The sequence below is a fragment of the Mesoplodon densirostris genome, chromosome 3 (genome assembly GCF_025265405.1).
Source record: "Mesoplodon densirostris isolate mMesDen1 chromosome 3, mMesDen1 primary haplotype, whole genome shotgun sequence".
Taxonomy (NCBI): Eukaryota; Metazoa; Chordata; class Mammalia; order Artiodactyla; family Ziphiidae; genus Mesoplodon; species Mesoplodon densirostris.
This window is the reverse complement of record NC_082663.1, coordinates 8,418,877-8,435,087: the sequence shown is the minus strand read 5'-3', so window position 1 is coordinate 8,435,087 and position 16,211 is coordinate 8,418,877.

Sequence of the window (16,211 nt, the reverse complement as noted above, 5' to 3'; positions counted from 1 at the left end):
TCTTTCTTTTTAATAAAATAAACCCTGAGTCTTTTCCTGGGCCTGGCCCTGCTGGAGAACCCTGAGCAGGCTGGTTGGGCTCCGCCCCTGGGAGAGTCATACCAGATGGCTGGGGTCATCCCTGGCCAGTGCCAGCAGAGGTGGCCAGCAGCTGTGACAGCAGGTGGAGGTCTCCCCTGTGTTCCTAGTGAGGCAGCGGATCCTGGTGAGGCAGTTATAGGGAGTGAGAAACCTAGGCCAGGAGAAGGCAAGGGGCTAGGGCAAAGGCACACGCTTTGGGACAAAGCCCAGTTCTAGAACAGCAGTTCTCAAGTAAGGACAATTTTGCTGTCCAAGGGACATTTGTCAGCAGACATTTTTCATTGTCACAAATTGTGGTGTCCTACTGGCACGTACTGGGTGGAGGTCAGGGATACTGCTCAATATCTTACAAAACACAGGGCAGCCTCTCAACAAAGAATATACAGCCCAGAATGTCGGCAGGTCCGAGGGTGAGAAACTCTGCTCCAGAAGGAAGCACAGAGAAAACTGGGCCCAGCGTAGAAGAGCTTAAAGCAGAGCCATGCCGAGGACAGAGAGAAAGCAGCAGTAGCAGGTAGAGGCAAAAATAGAAAAATTCTTATCGGAGAAGTAGGTGCCACACACACACGTGGGCCAATGGTAGAGATAAAGAAAGATGGGGTTTACAAACTTCAATAAAAGGCCACTATGGATCTTAAAAAAAATCAAATGTGCACAGTCTGGGTGGAGTGACACTGGCTTTGCCCAGGTAATTCATCAGTGTTGCAAACTGGTGATGGTATATCTGGGGGGAGGGATGTTGGGAGAGCAACCCTACTCTATGCTGAGCAGTTTGCATCTATCTCCCCACTTAATTCCCACAAGAATCTTGTCAGGTAGGAATTGTCATCCTCACTGCATAGTTGTGTAACCTGAGGTTCAGAGAGATGGATGACCTTCCCAGTATCACACGCTGGGTAACTGGCTGAGCTGGGACAGCTGCCCAGATCCGACATCAAACCCACGCTCCTTGCTGCCCTCCTGCTGGAGACCTGGGAGCCTGGGGTCTTAGTGACTTGAAGGCCGTGGGAGTTACAATGATTAAAAAAGAAAAGGCAGGAACAAGAAAAGGCAAGGACGTGGTATTTGGTGAACAGTAACGTATCTTGGCATATGGAAATATGTTCTCCAAGTTCTATCTGCTTCTCATGTAAAGCAAGAATCCTCAGGTTTTCCCCCTTCTCAATCCAGACCCACTTTCCGGGAAAACTATTTTAACTCTTTGAGCTGTTTCCTCTAGCAGTTAGCTCCCTATCATGAAACAAATGTCTTCTGTGATTCATCATTGATACGTAAATATTAAACTATTTATTGCCTTTCTATTATGACAGATGCAAATCGAGCTCACACCTGCTCTACACCCCTTTCCCCCCCCTTTTGCATCCTTCCAGTAGAAATTTACTATTCATTGCAGTGAATACTATGTAGTCGTGCTTGGCATTGAAGACACAAATGTGATGAAGACACAGTCTGTCTCCTTCATGAAGTTTAATCACAGTTGGAGGAGACACACGGAAATAAGCAATTACCTTACAATGTGATAACTTCTGTGAGAGCAGTGCTCACAGGAAGAGGAAAGAGGCACCTGGTTCTCCCTAAAATGCTTCAGTCAAGTTTTAAACGATGCATAGAGTTTGCCAAGGAGTCAGAAGTGGTGGTGCGCTGAGTGACAGGATAGAGGTACTGGATTTTAAGCAGTAAATGTGCACAAGTTCTAAAGTTTGAGAGAGAATGAGCCATTCAAAGGACCCCGGTGAGTAGGGAGTAAGTATAAGAATCCACATGCAACACTTACACACTTAGTACAGTACTTGACAGAGAGGACATCTGATAAAGGTGGGGTGATGGTTCTGTGGTTATTTTGGGTGATAATTTTGTTGTTGCTGGTTGTGTTGTTGGTTGGGATGGTGGTGGTGATGTTGTTGTGGTGATTGATAGGGGCCATGGTGGCTTTGCTGCTGCTGAGGGCAGTTGTGGTGGTGGTTTTGTTATTTTTGTTGGTGGTGATGGTCGTGGTGGTTTTGTTGTTGTTCGTTTTGTTGTCATTGGTGGTGGTGGTCAGTGTGCTGTTTTTGGTGGTAGTGCTGCTGGTGGTTTTGTTGTTATTGTTGTTGCTGTTGGTGGTAGTTGTGATGGTGTGTAAGAAATTGTCCACAGTTGGACCGCAGGGAATAAGAACGTCTGGAGTTGAGGTTGGCCTCACCTCTTCAATTTGTCTTCTGTCCATAAAAAGATGTGTTGTGGGCCCCCTGTGACACAATGGAAAGACGGGTAATAAGGTTTTGTCCCTCAGAGTCCACAGTGACAGTGCACTCTCCCCTTAGGAAAAGACTACACGCCAAAAGTAACTAGATGGTAAAATATTGGAACCTTAGAGCTATCGACCTCAGCTGTCTTTTGATAGACCATGGGCACGATCTTCATGGCAACCACAGAGAACCATTGAATCTTTCCCCAAGGTTTAAGAATTTCAGAATGTCAATCCATCTGCAAGCCGGATTAGCAAACTTGGAACCCTGGGGCAGCAGATGGTGGGAAGCTCCCAAATGCCAATTCGACCCCAGATGGAAATATCTCTGTGCACACTCCTGATTTCCACCCTGCTTTCCCTTGCATCCATCTGCTTTGGAGGCAGGTGGCCCATTCGAGAACTGGGAAAATCTTTGTCCTGCAGCAGAGGCACATTGGTGGGCTGCTCTGTTGGGCCGTTTTACATCCTGAATGACCATCTCTGTGTAAGCAGTATAGGCAAGGCCGAGTTGATGGCAGCTGGCGAGGGCCTAATCTGGAGTGATGGTGCTGGGTATAGGCCAAGCATCAAATTTTCAGCCTTGGCATCACTATGCACTGTGAATATGCTTGCTCACTCACAATGTGCTTTTGACATTCTAAGTACTGGGTGGTATTTCTCTGTAGTAAGCTTAGGAGGTTGTGTAAGGGGTCAGTTTTGCAGAAAATAGCATAGGCAATAGAAAGAAAGAAGATAGAACCATAGGTACTAGATACAAGTGAAAAGAATATGGGAATTTAAACATTTGCTTTGCAAATCTGAGGCCAACACATGATGGTGAGGCTTAGCATTTTAAATTTTTTCAATAGCACCCTCCAAAACAGCCGTTGCTCAAAAGGCAAGTGTAGTGCTTTGGCAAGAATGCAATCCACTGGGTTTCCCTAGAAAGCTGCAAGTTCAACCTGTTCACCTCTTGGAGGTTAAACCCAAATTTTCTTATTGTGTTTAGTACAATGTAGATGTATCAGTTAGGTATTTGTTGCATAAAAAAAATTACACTGCGTTACAACCGACCAACCTCGGTTGTTTTTCTGGAGGCCTCAGTTTCTCTCTGGCTATTGGTCAAAGGCCATCATCAGTTCCTTGGCCCCTTACCTCACAAAATGGCAGCTTGTTTCAGCAGAGCAAACAGGCCAGGAGAACCAAAGAGAGAGAAAGCAAAAACGAGAGGGAAATCAGTCTTGTAGAAGCTATCTCAGGAGTGACATACCATCACTCTGGCTGCACGCCACTTGTTAGAAGCAAGTGATGCCCAGCCCACCCAGAAAGGGAGGAGATTACACAAAGGGGCTAAAAATATTCAAAACTAAATCTGTCAAAATTGAGTAACACATCTGTAGTGGATGAGCAAGAGAGAGAAAAAAACAAAAACAAACAAACAAACAAAAAACCCCAAGAACTCCAGCAACACTTAAACTATGATGATGATAATACTTTTTGTTGGACATTTTTTAAAGGTTTTATTTATTTAGTGTTTACTGTGGATTAGTCAGGATACTAAGGTTGATTTTTGTTTTTTGTTTTTAAGATTTTTTTGTTGTCGTGGACCATTTTTAAAGTCTTTATTTTATTTGTTACAATATCACTTCTGTTTTATGTCAGTTTTTTGGCCACGAGGCATGTGGGACCTTCGCGCTCTGACCAGGGATCGGAAGGCGAAGTCTTAACCACTGGACCATCAGGGAAGCCCCCTAAGGTTTTATTTATTCAGTGCCTACCGTGGGTTAGTCAGGACACTAAGGGCTTTTAATACAGTCTTCCATTTCACTCGTATACAACCCTGCAAGCTTAGGATGGGCCATATTTTATGGATGGAGAAATGCAGTCTTGGGAGAGTTAAGATGACAAAGCTGGTTATCAGCACTAGGCCTGTGACCCAGCCTAACCCCAGAGCCTGTAGCTTTAACCTTTATTCTCCACAGCTCCTCCATATTTCTGGTTTTAGAAAGTACTCTCATATATAGTTTTCTTCTGGACCGTTTTAAAAAACAACAAATGCATTAAAAAATGTGTGTAGCCTTTGTATCAAACATACACTCCTCACAAGAGCCATGTTTTGGAAAGCTCCTTTGCTCTTTGCTGGTATATACATTGCTCCTAGCCTGTCAGAGAACTTTTGCCAAAACAGGCTTTATTAGCTATCGATGTGAGCAGTTTACCCACTGGCAGGGAAAACCTCACACACCCCCGGTTCTCAGCTACTGCCTCGGGAAGGCGGGGATGGGGAAGTGAGGGGGTGAAATATACAGGGGTCCCAGTGGAGCCACCACATCACCTGTAGGGTCCTGGGCAGCATAGCAGCCACTGCACACGCCCAAAAGAACTGGAAATGACAGCACCAGTAGAAATGTGGGCAGTAACCCCCCAAGTTCAGTGTGACTCCCCTGAAGCTCCCCAGAAATGTGGGGTGGGGGAAGAAATCTAAAAATCTTAGAGAGTGGAAGATCAGAACTTCCATCCCCCAAACGAAAGGCTCTTTAAAAACCTCCACGTAATGGATATTCCAGGTGGATGCTCTGTCTGCCCCTCCCTGATACCTGTACTTACCTGTGTCCCCACCATGAAGAACACTGGTCGGTCCCCAGTGGCTCCTCACCAGGATGCCTGCGTGCTTCTGCTGCCATCATTTCAGTTACAGGAACCCTTACCAGGAGCCAGTTGAGACAGTTTCCAAATGGCTTCATACCTTTTGCTTCTAGAGGGTTCCAGACGTGTCCTTCCTTGTGACCATATTGTTTCCGGTGAGCCTTGGCCATTTTTCCCACTGGAGACTGAATATCCTTCTCTGCTCCTTGACTGACTTTGACCTTCGATTTTCTTTAGCAAATGGGATGTGAGTAGAAATGACAGTGAGCCAGTTTGGGGCCCAGGGCTCCAGAGACATAACTAATTTCTATTTGCTTTCTTGCCTTCTGCCATTGCCATAAAAGCATGTCCCAGCCAACCCACTGCTCCATGGAGGATGAGACACACACAGAGCAGACCCAGACTAGCCTGTAGCTTAGAGCCACGGCCAGAAAATCTTCACCAAGATCAGCCAAACACTTCCTGTATGCATATAAATATACATCTATTCATGTGCACATAAGCATGGATACACACATGCATAAACACATTTTTGAAGACAGTCACAGTAATTTCAATCCATTTCCATAAGGTTCTTTCTTGTCTTCTCCATTTCCCATATAAACATGTCCCTTCTTCCATAGTGAGAACTCTGGCTTCCAAAAATATCAGCATGCTTACTAAGTGGCTCAGTCCTAAAATATATTTAAAATAGTGTCAAAATTGCTTTGTCCATATCACTATGATAAATAAACCTACCGTTTCTCTGTATTTGGCTTATCTCACTTAGCATAATGTCATCTATATCTATTCATGTTGTTGCACATGACAGAACTTCCTTCCTTTTTAAAGGCTGAATACTATATCATAGTCTGTATAGAATGTATTTTCTTTATTCATCTCTCAGTGGATATTTAGATTGCTTCCATGTGTTGGCTGTTGTGGATAATCTACAATGAATATGGAGGTGCAGATATCTCTTTGAGATCCTGATTTCAATTCCTTTGGATATATACCCAGGAGTGGGATGGCTACATCATATTTTAGTTCTAGCTTTAATATTTTGAGGAAACTCCATATTGTTTTCCATAGTCACTGCACAAATTTACATTTCCACAAACAGTGTACAAGGGTTCCCTTTTTGCCACATCCCTGTCAATGCTTGTTTTCTTTTGTCTTTTTGATAATAGCCATTCTAACAGGTGTTAGATAATATCTTGCTGTGGTTTTCTGATAGTGATGTTGAGCACTTTTTCATATATCTGTTGGCCATCAGTATGTCTTCTCTGGAGAAATGTCTATTTAGTTTCTTAGGCAGTTTTTAAATGGAGTTATTTGGGGGTTTTGTGTGTTTTTGTTTTGTTTTGTTGCTGCTGCATTGTAGGAGTTCCTTATATATTTTGGATATTAACCCTTTGCCAGATATATGATTTACAAATATTTTCTCCCATTCCATAGTTTGCCTTTTCATTTGTTATTTCCTTTGCTGTGCAGAAGCTTTTGGTTTGGTGTAATCACACTTGTCTACTTTTGCCTTTGTTGCTGTGCTTCAGTGTCATATTCAAAAAATTGTTTCAAAGGCCAATGTCAAAAAACTATTTCTTTATATTTTCTTCTGGAGGTTTTACAGCTTCAGGTCCTATGTTTAAGTCAAATCTATTTTGTGTTGATTTTGTGGATGGTGTAAGATAAGGGTTTAATTTTATTATTTTTCATGTGGATATCCAGTTTTCCCAACACCATTTATTGAAGAGACAATCCTTTCCCCTTTGTATATTCTTGGTATCCTTGTCAAAGATCAGTTGACCATATATGTGTGGGTTTATTTCAGGGTTCCCTATTCTATTCCATTGGTCTGTATGTCTGTTTTTCTGCCAGTATTATACTGTTTTGATTGCTGTAGTTTTGTAATATATTTTGAAATCAGGAAGTATGATGCCTCTAGCTCTGTCCTTCTTGCTCGATATAGCTTTGACTATTTGGGGTCTTTTGTGGTTCCATATGAATTTTAGGGTTGTTTTTATCTATTTATGTAAAAAATTACATTAGGATTTTGATTGAATTTATAGAGGGCTTTACAACACTACAATTTTTAAAATAAATTAGTAACATGAATCCTTTTTTCTGTAATATATGTAGTCTCTTCTTCTATTTGTCTTTTTTGACTTTGCTTATGTTGTATTTATGCCATCCAGGATTTTTATTTTATTTTTACAGTTAAACTTAATTTTTTATGGCTTTTAATTTTAAGTCATACTTAGCAAGCCTTTTACTATACTCAGTTTATGGGAGAATTTACCTCTGTTTTCTTTTAGTATGTATGTGCATATAGTTTTCTTTTTCACATTTAGCTCACTTTTCTACTGGGAATTTATTTTTATGTATGGTTTGAGGAATGGATCTAATTTTATCTTTTTCCAAATGACTGACCAATTGTCCCAACATCATTTATTAAAGAGATTATTGTTTTCCTGGTGATTTCAGGTATCTGTTTGCATTTTTTCCCTTTACTTTGCATTCTGTTCCACAGTTCTGTCTGTTCCTGGGCCAGTACCACACTGTTTTAATTGTATAGGATATGTATTATGTTTTAACATCTGGTAGACCTATTCCTCCCCCCAAGCTCCCCCACCCACTGAGCTCTTCCTTGTCGGTGTTTTCCTAGCTATTCTTGTGTGTTTATGTTTCTAACTTGTCTAGCTCCATTGAGAAGCTCCTTAGAATTTTTATTGGGATTGCATTACATTTATAAATTAACTTAGGGAGTACTGACATCTGGATAACATTTAGACATCTGAACAAAGAACAAGGGATGTTGTTCTTTGTGTTCAGTTATTCTGCAGGATACTTATTTCCCCCTGTTATTTCCTTTTTTCCCTTCACTGCCTCATCTCCAAGGATTACCATGTCTTTTCTACATGTCAGCATCTCTCCCACAAGTAATGCTTCTTTGAGGCTGCCCCTCTGGTCTGTCCCACTTCCAAGCTCCTTTTCCACAGCAGTCCTATGAATCTCCAACTCCTGACTGGTGTTGAGTAATTTTGCATTTATAATTTCACCTCCTCTTTCTGGGGCTGCTTTTGTCTGCACCTCTTCTAAGCCCTCTATTCCCTCTCTTCCTTTTCACAGCTGTTCCCAGTCTCCCCTCTCTGCTCTCTCCATCCACAAGTTCTCAGAAGCAAAGAGTGTACACAGGAGCACCACCAGAATTTGTTGTTGTTTTCTCTAGTCTCAAGTAACCTAAAGGTTGTGCTTTCTCTCTCTTCTGGCAGTGCTGCAGGCATGAGTTCTTTTAAGTTTCATTTGTTTTCCTTATTGATTTCATGGCTGTTTTGGAAGGGAAGCCAAGGTTCAAAACCTTCCCATCCTTGTTCTCCCAACCCTGAAGACTATTTTTAACAAGCTTGATATCTAGGCAAACCTAGAGTTAAATTTAAAATCAGAAGTTGTTTTTCCCCCCGCTGGAGAAAGACTTGAATATGTTCACAGACTATGGAGTAAAGAGAAGGTGCAATTTCAACTGATGAAGAAATTCTGTGCCTCTACACAAAAGGGGCTTGTTCAGGGAAACTTTGAGGGCAGAAATTAGGGAAGCCATTTTGTCCAATGTTTGGGTGATTTTGAGGAAAGAGTTTCAGGAGTAAGTTCAGGTAAAAACTATAAAACATAGACTTGGTGGAAATCTGGATTTGACTTAATTTGATTGCCGTCCCTGGGGCTTTGTCCCACTATAGTAATTTAGGCACTCTAATTTAGGTTATGTTTAAATTAATAAGGTTCACAAATGAATGGCACCATACACTGCTCCCCACAGCCCTCCCTGCCATGTTCTGACTTTTGGCAATAAAAAAGTATATGACTTGTGAAATTAGGTGTGCCACTCCCTACTTGGGGGATGCCATAATAACATGATAGGATGTAACTGGTTTATTGTGACCTCTGAACTCTGAAATATACAAACAGGAAATGACTTCTCATATTTTCAATCTTGCTCTGTTGGAATTTCCCTCCCTGCCCATTGAAGACATCTGAGGCAGATTCATACAGTTTTCTTGATGCTTTGGCTCAGTTTTAGAGAAGATTCACTGTCAGGTATTACAAATCTAGTTAGATTAAAAGCTTGACTCTTACATTCAGTGCAGAGCTGCTCCCCAACCCCAGCTCAGGGCCTCACAGTGGGGAAGGTAGACACCTTCTGCTCCATCCCTCCTCTCCTGGCTTTTTCCTTCTCCTCACCTCTCCAGGACAGAGGCCGGGCAAAACTGAATGGAAGAAAGGGAACAAACCTTCAGTGCTTGGTGCTGTTGTAATCCACCTGCCCCTTCTGTGTGATTGGTTCTCCAAAGCTGGTACTTCTTTTGGAGGTGGTTCTGTGGTTGTCAGGCAGCCCCATAGAGGCCTCTGCAAATATATGGGTGAATTCTGTGGAGGACCTTTGGAAATCCTCCTTCTGCTTTTGTTCTGATTGTATACCAACAGCCTCCTGGTGAGGGGACCCTCACTTCAGTAGGCTCCCTATGGGTGGGTGCTTCCAAACTTCATGGCTTGGCCACCATCTCAAGTATCCTTATCATTCAAGATGGTGGGCACAGAAGGGTCCCAAGTGGGTCCTCTCTCCCTAGCCCCTACATTGCACTGCTCCAGCCAACCTCTCATCTTCCAAATTCTCCAGGAGAGAAGCAGGCAACAGTTTCTTCTTACATATACCCCCCAATTCTAAGAATCACAGATCTAACCCTCCCAGGAGCTCCCTTTCTTGCTTTACTTAGCATGCAGGGCATTGGTTGAAATGGGTAGAAATATGCCAATCTCTCCCTCTTAAAGTGTGTATAGTTTCTTCTGATATCTCTTCCTGGAGCTTCCTTTTCCTTAGCTTGAAAGGGTGGGCAAGCACCCTACTTCCCTCTCTCCTAGAGGGACAGTCCACAGCAATCTCCTCTCTGGTTGTCAAACCTTGCTTTGGCTCATTCCCTTCAATGAACTCATTTATTCACATATATGTATGTGTGTATATAAATATCCTGTATAGCATATATATGATGTGTATACATATATGATATAGATGTATAAGTTGCATATTGCACACATATTGCATTATCATGCTAGACACAGTTTGGTCACTAGACTGGCTCTTCAGTCTTTTAATAAGTCCAGAAGGAATGTGTTAAGCACTTTACTCTGGACCACGAGGGGCTTTCCCCCTATTCATTTGAAGCTTCAGCCAGAATCCTGAACCAAAGGGAAGGGTGTCAACCATATTTTGTTACAAACACTTTCTACCATTTTTGATGGTCTCCTGTGTGCCAATCCCTATTCCAAATGCTTGAACTAATTTTCATTTTGATCCTGTAAGGTGATTTTTATTTACCTCCTTTTGCAGAGTAGGGTACTGGGGTTCAGAGAGGCAAAACATCTTGCCCAAGATCACACATCTGGTGAGGCCAAACCTGGATATGGCTGGAGCTCTGTCTGATTACAGAGACTGTTCTGTACTTCATTACAGCATCCGATGGTTCAATAACATCAAATGCAATACTAAATGAAAGCAGACTTCATTTTCCTGAAAGTGCTGACGAAAAAGTTCAGTTGGGACACTGAGTTTGTTATCATGAACGCTGGTGTGGATAACACCAGATTCCCTGAAAACCACGAAGACATTATCTACATCCTATCTACAGATGCAATACCAAGTAAAGACTGCAAACTACTGTCCTTCAGGGAGGATAGTCAGCCCAGCATTAGTGACTTGTTCAAGTTTCCAGTTTCTCAGAGCATGTTGATTTTTGACATGAAGCCATTTATGCACATGGCATATGCTGCATGCAAGGCTCTGTGCTGGCTAAGAAAAAAGGTTTGAATGTGTAGGTCTGTCATTCAAAGAGCAGAACCAGTGCCACCATTGCTTTTATATGTTGACATGAAGATATTACTCTATTCACCTTAAACAAAATAATTTTTAAACAAATAATTATGCTGACAATAGAGGAACAAAAGGAATTCTGACTCTGAATTTGTTAATTGTTCCACCCTTTTGTGGATATAAGCCAATGTTTGGTCTTTAGCTGAAACAGACATTTAGCCATCAACCATTGGTCAGAAAGATCAATTTCCCCTGTTATTTTAACTCCCTCATCTTTCCTAACAATACCACACACATTTTTTCTCACTGACCTTCCAACATGTTCTCAGTTTTCATGAGCTTTGTACTTCAGTTATTAAATTACAAAAGAAATGGAGCAAAAGGACTGAAATATATTTCTCAGAAATACAGCTGTGCTAGCAACTGGCGCCGCATGTAAAATATGTCTCTTATCCCACTTCTCATCACATTTCAGCAAATAAATCTGACTCTCTGTGTCTAAAATTATTCTCTGTGTGTCCTCCTCCGTGACAATATGTTAGGATTCATCTGTTTATTTCTTAATTCACCGGAGAGAACAAGAGTGAGTTCCTACTCTGGTAGCCACATAAAGGAGATAGTTATATTCCAATCTGACATGGGCATGGAGGGGTTACTGCAAAGTAAGTGTCATCAGGGAGGACCTCATGTCCCAGGCTGCATGGTCATGGGAAGCTTCCTGGGTAAGGTCATGGCTGAGCTGAGTCTTAGAGGAGGAGTCGGTGATGGTGGTGAAGGTTGGAGCAAGGTGACCTGGGTGGAAGGGGGTGGCATGACCAAGGCCATGGAAGATAGAATCAGGAAGGAGGAAGAAGGTGGGTGTCTTACTCTGCTCAGGCTACCATAACAAAGTACCAAAGGCTGGGTGGCTTAAACAACAGAAATTTATGTTTCCACAGTTCTGGAAGCTGGATGTTTATGACCAATGTGCCATCAGGGGTGGTATCTGTTGAGGGTTCTCACCTTGGGTTGCAGGTGGTTGTCTTCTTACTGAAAGTTCACAGGGTCTTTCCTCTGTATTGCTGTTGAGCAGGGGAGAGAAGAAGGGACACAGAAAGAGACAGAGATTACTCTATCTTTCTCTTCTTATAGGGACACCCATCCCAACACGTGGGTCTCACCCTCATCACCTAATGTAATCCTAATTACATCACAAAGGCTCCATCTCCAAATACAATCACATTGGGGGTTAGTGCTTCAACGATATGAATTTGTGGGGGACACAATTCAGTCAATAGTAGTGTGTATATTAGTCAAGGTTTTTCAGAGAAACAGAACTATATGTATCTGAAAGGAGAGAAACAGAATTGGCTCACACGGTGTGGAGGTTGGCAAGTCCAAAATTTGTTGGATAAGCAAGCAGGCGAGAAATTCAGACAAGAGTGGATGTTGCAGTCTTGAGTCTGAATTACACGTGGCAGGCCAGGTAGGCTGGACAGGGTTTTCTATGTTGCTAACTTGAAACCAAATTGCTTCTTATTCAGGAAGCCTCAGTCTTTGCTCTTCAGTCCTTCAACTGATGGGATGAAGCCCACACACATTTTAGAGAGCAATCTGCTTTACTCAAAGTCCACCAATTTAAATGTTAATAACATCTACAAAACCTTCACAGCAACATTTAGACTAGTGTTTGACCAAACAACCGGGTCCCACAGCCTAGCCAATTTGACACATAAAACTCTCACAGTGGGTGATGAGTCAAGGGGTGGTGAACTTGATAAATCAGTGATCTTGGGCTGGATTCCAGGGAAGCTGAACCGTGCTAATGAACTACCATTGCCCTGTAGATCTGAGATCATAAACACAGATGCCTAAGGGAACCAGGCATGTAAGATAAATGGGTGAATTGAGACCTGCTTATATTTCTTACACTTTGTTTACATACTAAACACATGAGAACATTTTTTTTTATGAAGATGGTCCCCCAGCTGCTTTTTTAACAGAGACTTTTTGGTCTATTTTTTCCCCATTTTGGACAGGGGTATAGTTACACAAGAGTATGTCTCCATTATGCCCCAAATAATGGTACAAGCAGGGATAAAAAATGGCAACTATCATGTGTCCTTACTACCACTGAAGGAATAATAGTGAAGGACACTCAATGAATTGGAATTGAATTTTAAAAGGAAACAGCTGATTCCCTGGCCCAGCACATGGTGCTCTGTAGACATGGGGAGCTAGTGTGGCCAGTTGTTCTGACGTTTATGTAACATCCCCTAATTTGAAATGTCAGTTCAAAATATTTAAATCTGTGGACCAAGCATCACTTGCTGGTAAGGGCAGGTCCTCTGCTCTAAGTTGTAGGGACTACTTACAGGTTTTAAACAGGACAATTTCACATTAAGTGAATTTATTACCTATTGCTGCATAACAAATAATCCTCAAGTGTAGTGGCTCAAAACAAAAACATTTATTATCTCACAGTCTCTATGGATCAGGAACTGGGGAGCAGCTTTTGTGGGTAGTTCTAGTTCAGGGCTTCTCATGACTTGTTAGTCAAGATGTCAGCTGAGGGCTTGACTGGGGATGGAGATCCACTTCCAAGCCCACTCATGTGGCCATTGATAGGAGGCCTCAGTCCTCGCTGTGTGGACCTCTTGATAGAGCTGCTGAGCATCATCAGGACATGACAGTTGGCTTTCCCCAGAGCAAGGGATGAGAGAGCCCAAGATGAGGCCACAGTGGCTTTTATAATCTAACCTCAGAAGTGAAATTCCATCACTTCTGCCATCTTCTACTGGCCACCCGCCACTCTGGAACAATGTGGGAGGGACTACACAGGGTGTGAATACCAGGAGGCAAGGATCATTGGTGGCCATCCTTAAGTATGGCTACCACACTAAATATTGGGCTAGCATTTATGTAGAGGATAGATTTGAGGTAGGGACCTTTTAGGAGAATATTGATTCAATAGAATGTTGATGAGGGGTTATTGTAATTAGAAAAAAGGAAGAGAAACTGAGTTGACAAATATTTTAAAAATAAAATCATTGAAACCTTGTGACTGATTCAATGACTCATTTCTAATCAATAAGAGAGTCTGATGGTAGGAACTTCTGGGAATTTTTTTCTATCCTGATCAAAGAGAGAGCTGAAGAATGAAGGTACTAAAATTTCCCTGGCTTCTCCCTGAATTTTCCTGCTTTTTTTTTTTTTTTTTTTTCCTTTTTGCGTTATGTGGGCCTCTCACTGTTGTGGCCTCTCCCGTTGCGGAGCACAGGCTCCGGATGCGCAGGCCCAGCGGCCATGGCTCACGGGCCCAGCCACTCCGCGGCATATGGGATCCTCCCAGACCGGGGCACGAACCCGTATCCCCTGCATCGGCAGGCAGACTCTCAACCACTGCGCCACCAGGGAGGCCCTTCCTGCTTTTGAGTATAACTGTGTGGGAACATGATGCATGGAGCTGCTGCAGCCATTTTGTGACAATGAGGTGACAAATCATTATATTTGATGTGGTGGAGTGGGAGGATGGGCAGACCTTGAGTGTCTGGTGATATTGTTGAGTCACCAATCAACGCTAGAACTTGTTACATTAACAATAAATATCTTAAGAATTTAAGCCACCATGAGTTGTCCATTCTGTCATGTGCTGCTGAAAGCATTCTTGACATATAGGGGGAGAGAGAGGCATTTCAAGCTCTAAGACTGATTGGTTTAAGGCTAGATTAAATAAAAACTATGCAACATTTTTGTTTCATAAATAGTGTAGGTGATGGTGATGCTAGATAAAATGAAAAAGATAAAAGGAGAGCAGGGTCCAGTCCATATGAGTTCTGCTGAAATTGACCTGCTTGTGGGACATCCACGTGAAAAAGACCAGCAGGTGATGGTTAAAGGAGAGAGCCATGCTTAGTTCATCTTCATTTTCCTCATGTCTAGTATGATGCTTAACACATGCTGAGGAAGTGAACAAATGAATGAAGGGAAGGATGTTGAGAACCTAAACAAAGGTAGCAGTCATGGAGCTAAAAAAGAAAGACGACTTGTCTTTGTTTTGCTACAAACCTCCAATGTAGATGGTGAGTGACAGATCCTAGTGAAGCTTTTAATCAATGTGTGTGAAATTTAGACTGTACAAAAAGAGAGACATCACTGTGTATGATAGTGCATTTCTTTATGAGGATCTTCATTTTCTGTTCCCTCTCTATGTGTATTTCTTTAAATGGTAAGTTGCCTTTGAAGAAAATGGTATCTCCATTTTTTTGCAGAAGAAAACTATGTCAGGGAGATGAAAATTAAGTGAACGAAATTGAATCTGCCATGTGGCCCAGCATTTCAAGGATTCTTATTTGAGAACCGAAAGAAAGTGACGGTCTGTAGCCAAGCAGGTTCTGCCATCCGTATTATATGTTTACTCTATGATGACATATCCTAGTAGGAGATTGTACAATAAAGACAGAGTATTATGGTCAAGTCTTTTCTGTTCCCTCACTTTCAGTAGACACTAGAGATAAGAGTTACAGATGGATACCTCACGTCTGAGCTCAGCCAGCAACCCTGAGTGGGAAGCAGCCCCAGGAAGAGAGTCACATGTGTCTGCAGTGAGAAAATAGTGTGGTTTGGACCAGCGAGTGCCACCGGGGTCTCGGTAGGGGTCTTCACAGCTCTGGTACAACAGTTAATCTGAGTTATTTTGCATCACTTCCCCACAGGATTGGTGCCCTTTTTCCAGAATATTACACAGTGCCAAAGCTCAGGAACAGATGGGCTGAGATCTCCACAGTGGCTCTTGAGGCATCACTTGGGCTTTGTAAGTAGTAAGTTCAGGTGGTCAGGCTCTCTGGTCTTCCAAGCCCATTTGGGGTGTAGAAACATTTGTGAGGCCATCCAGGGTCCTGAAGGATGAGGACCAGGCATTGCCCACCATGGTGTCCTCTAGGGATCTGGCAGCTCCACCTGGCATTCGAGGTGCAATTAAGAGACCTCTCTGTTCTCCTGTGCTCCTGTTTCTCCACTCCTCTTCCCATCTCTACCACCAGCCTGAGGGAGTCCTTCCCTAGTCTTGAGGAAATCCTTCTCTTCTCAAGGGTTTGGAAATTCTATCTCTGGAATTCTCTCTTGGCTTTGGAGGAGCAATAAAGGTCTTGGAATCTTTCTGTCCTTCACTCTGTCACATCCCACCCCGGAGGCAATAATGAGCAGAGTAACTCATAAGTATCTTGCATGGGAAGACATGAGGAAAGATGGAAAGTAAAATGAAGGAAAAAAAAAACCCACACAAGAAAAAGAGCATCACTTAATATCTCAAAATATCCCTTTAATGTCAGGGTCTGCTTTCATCAGTCCTGCTCAGTGAAGCTTCAAAATTTCACTACCTTATTTGTAAACCAGGCCTTACCAAGCCTGAAGCCCCCTCCCTACCAGTAGCCAGTGTGCGGAACTAGACTTGATGCT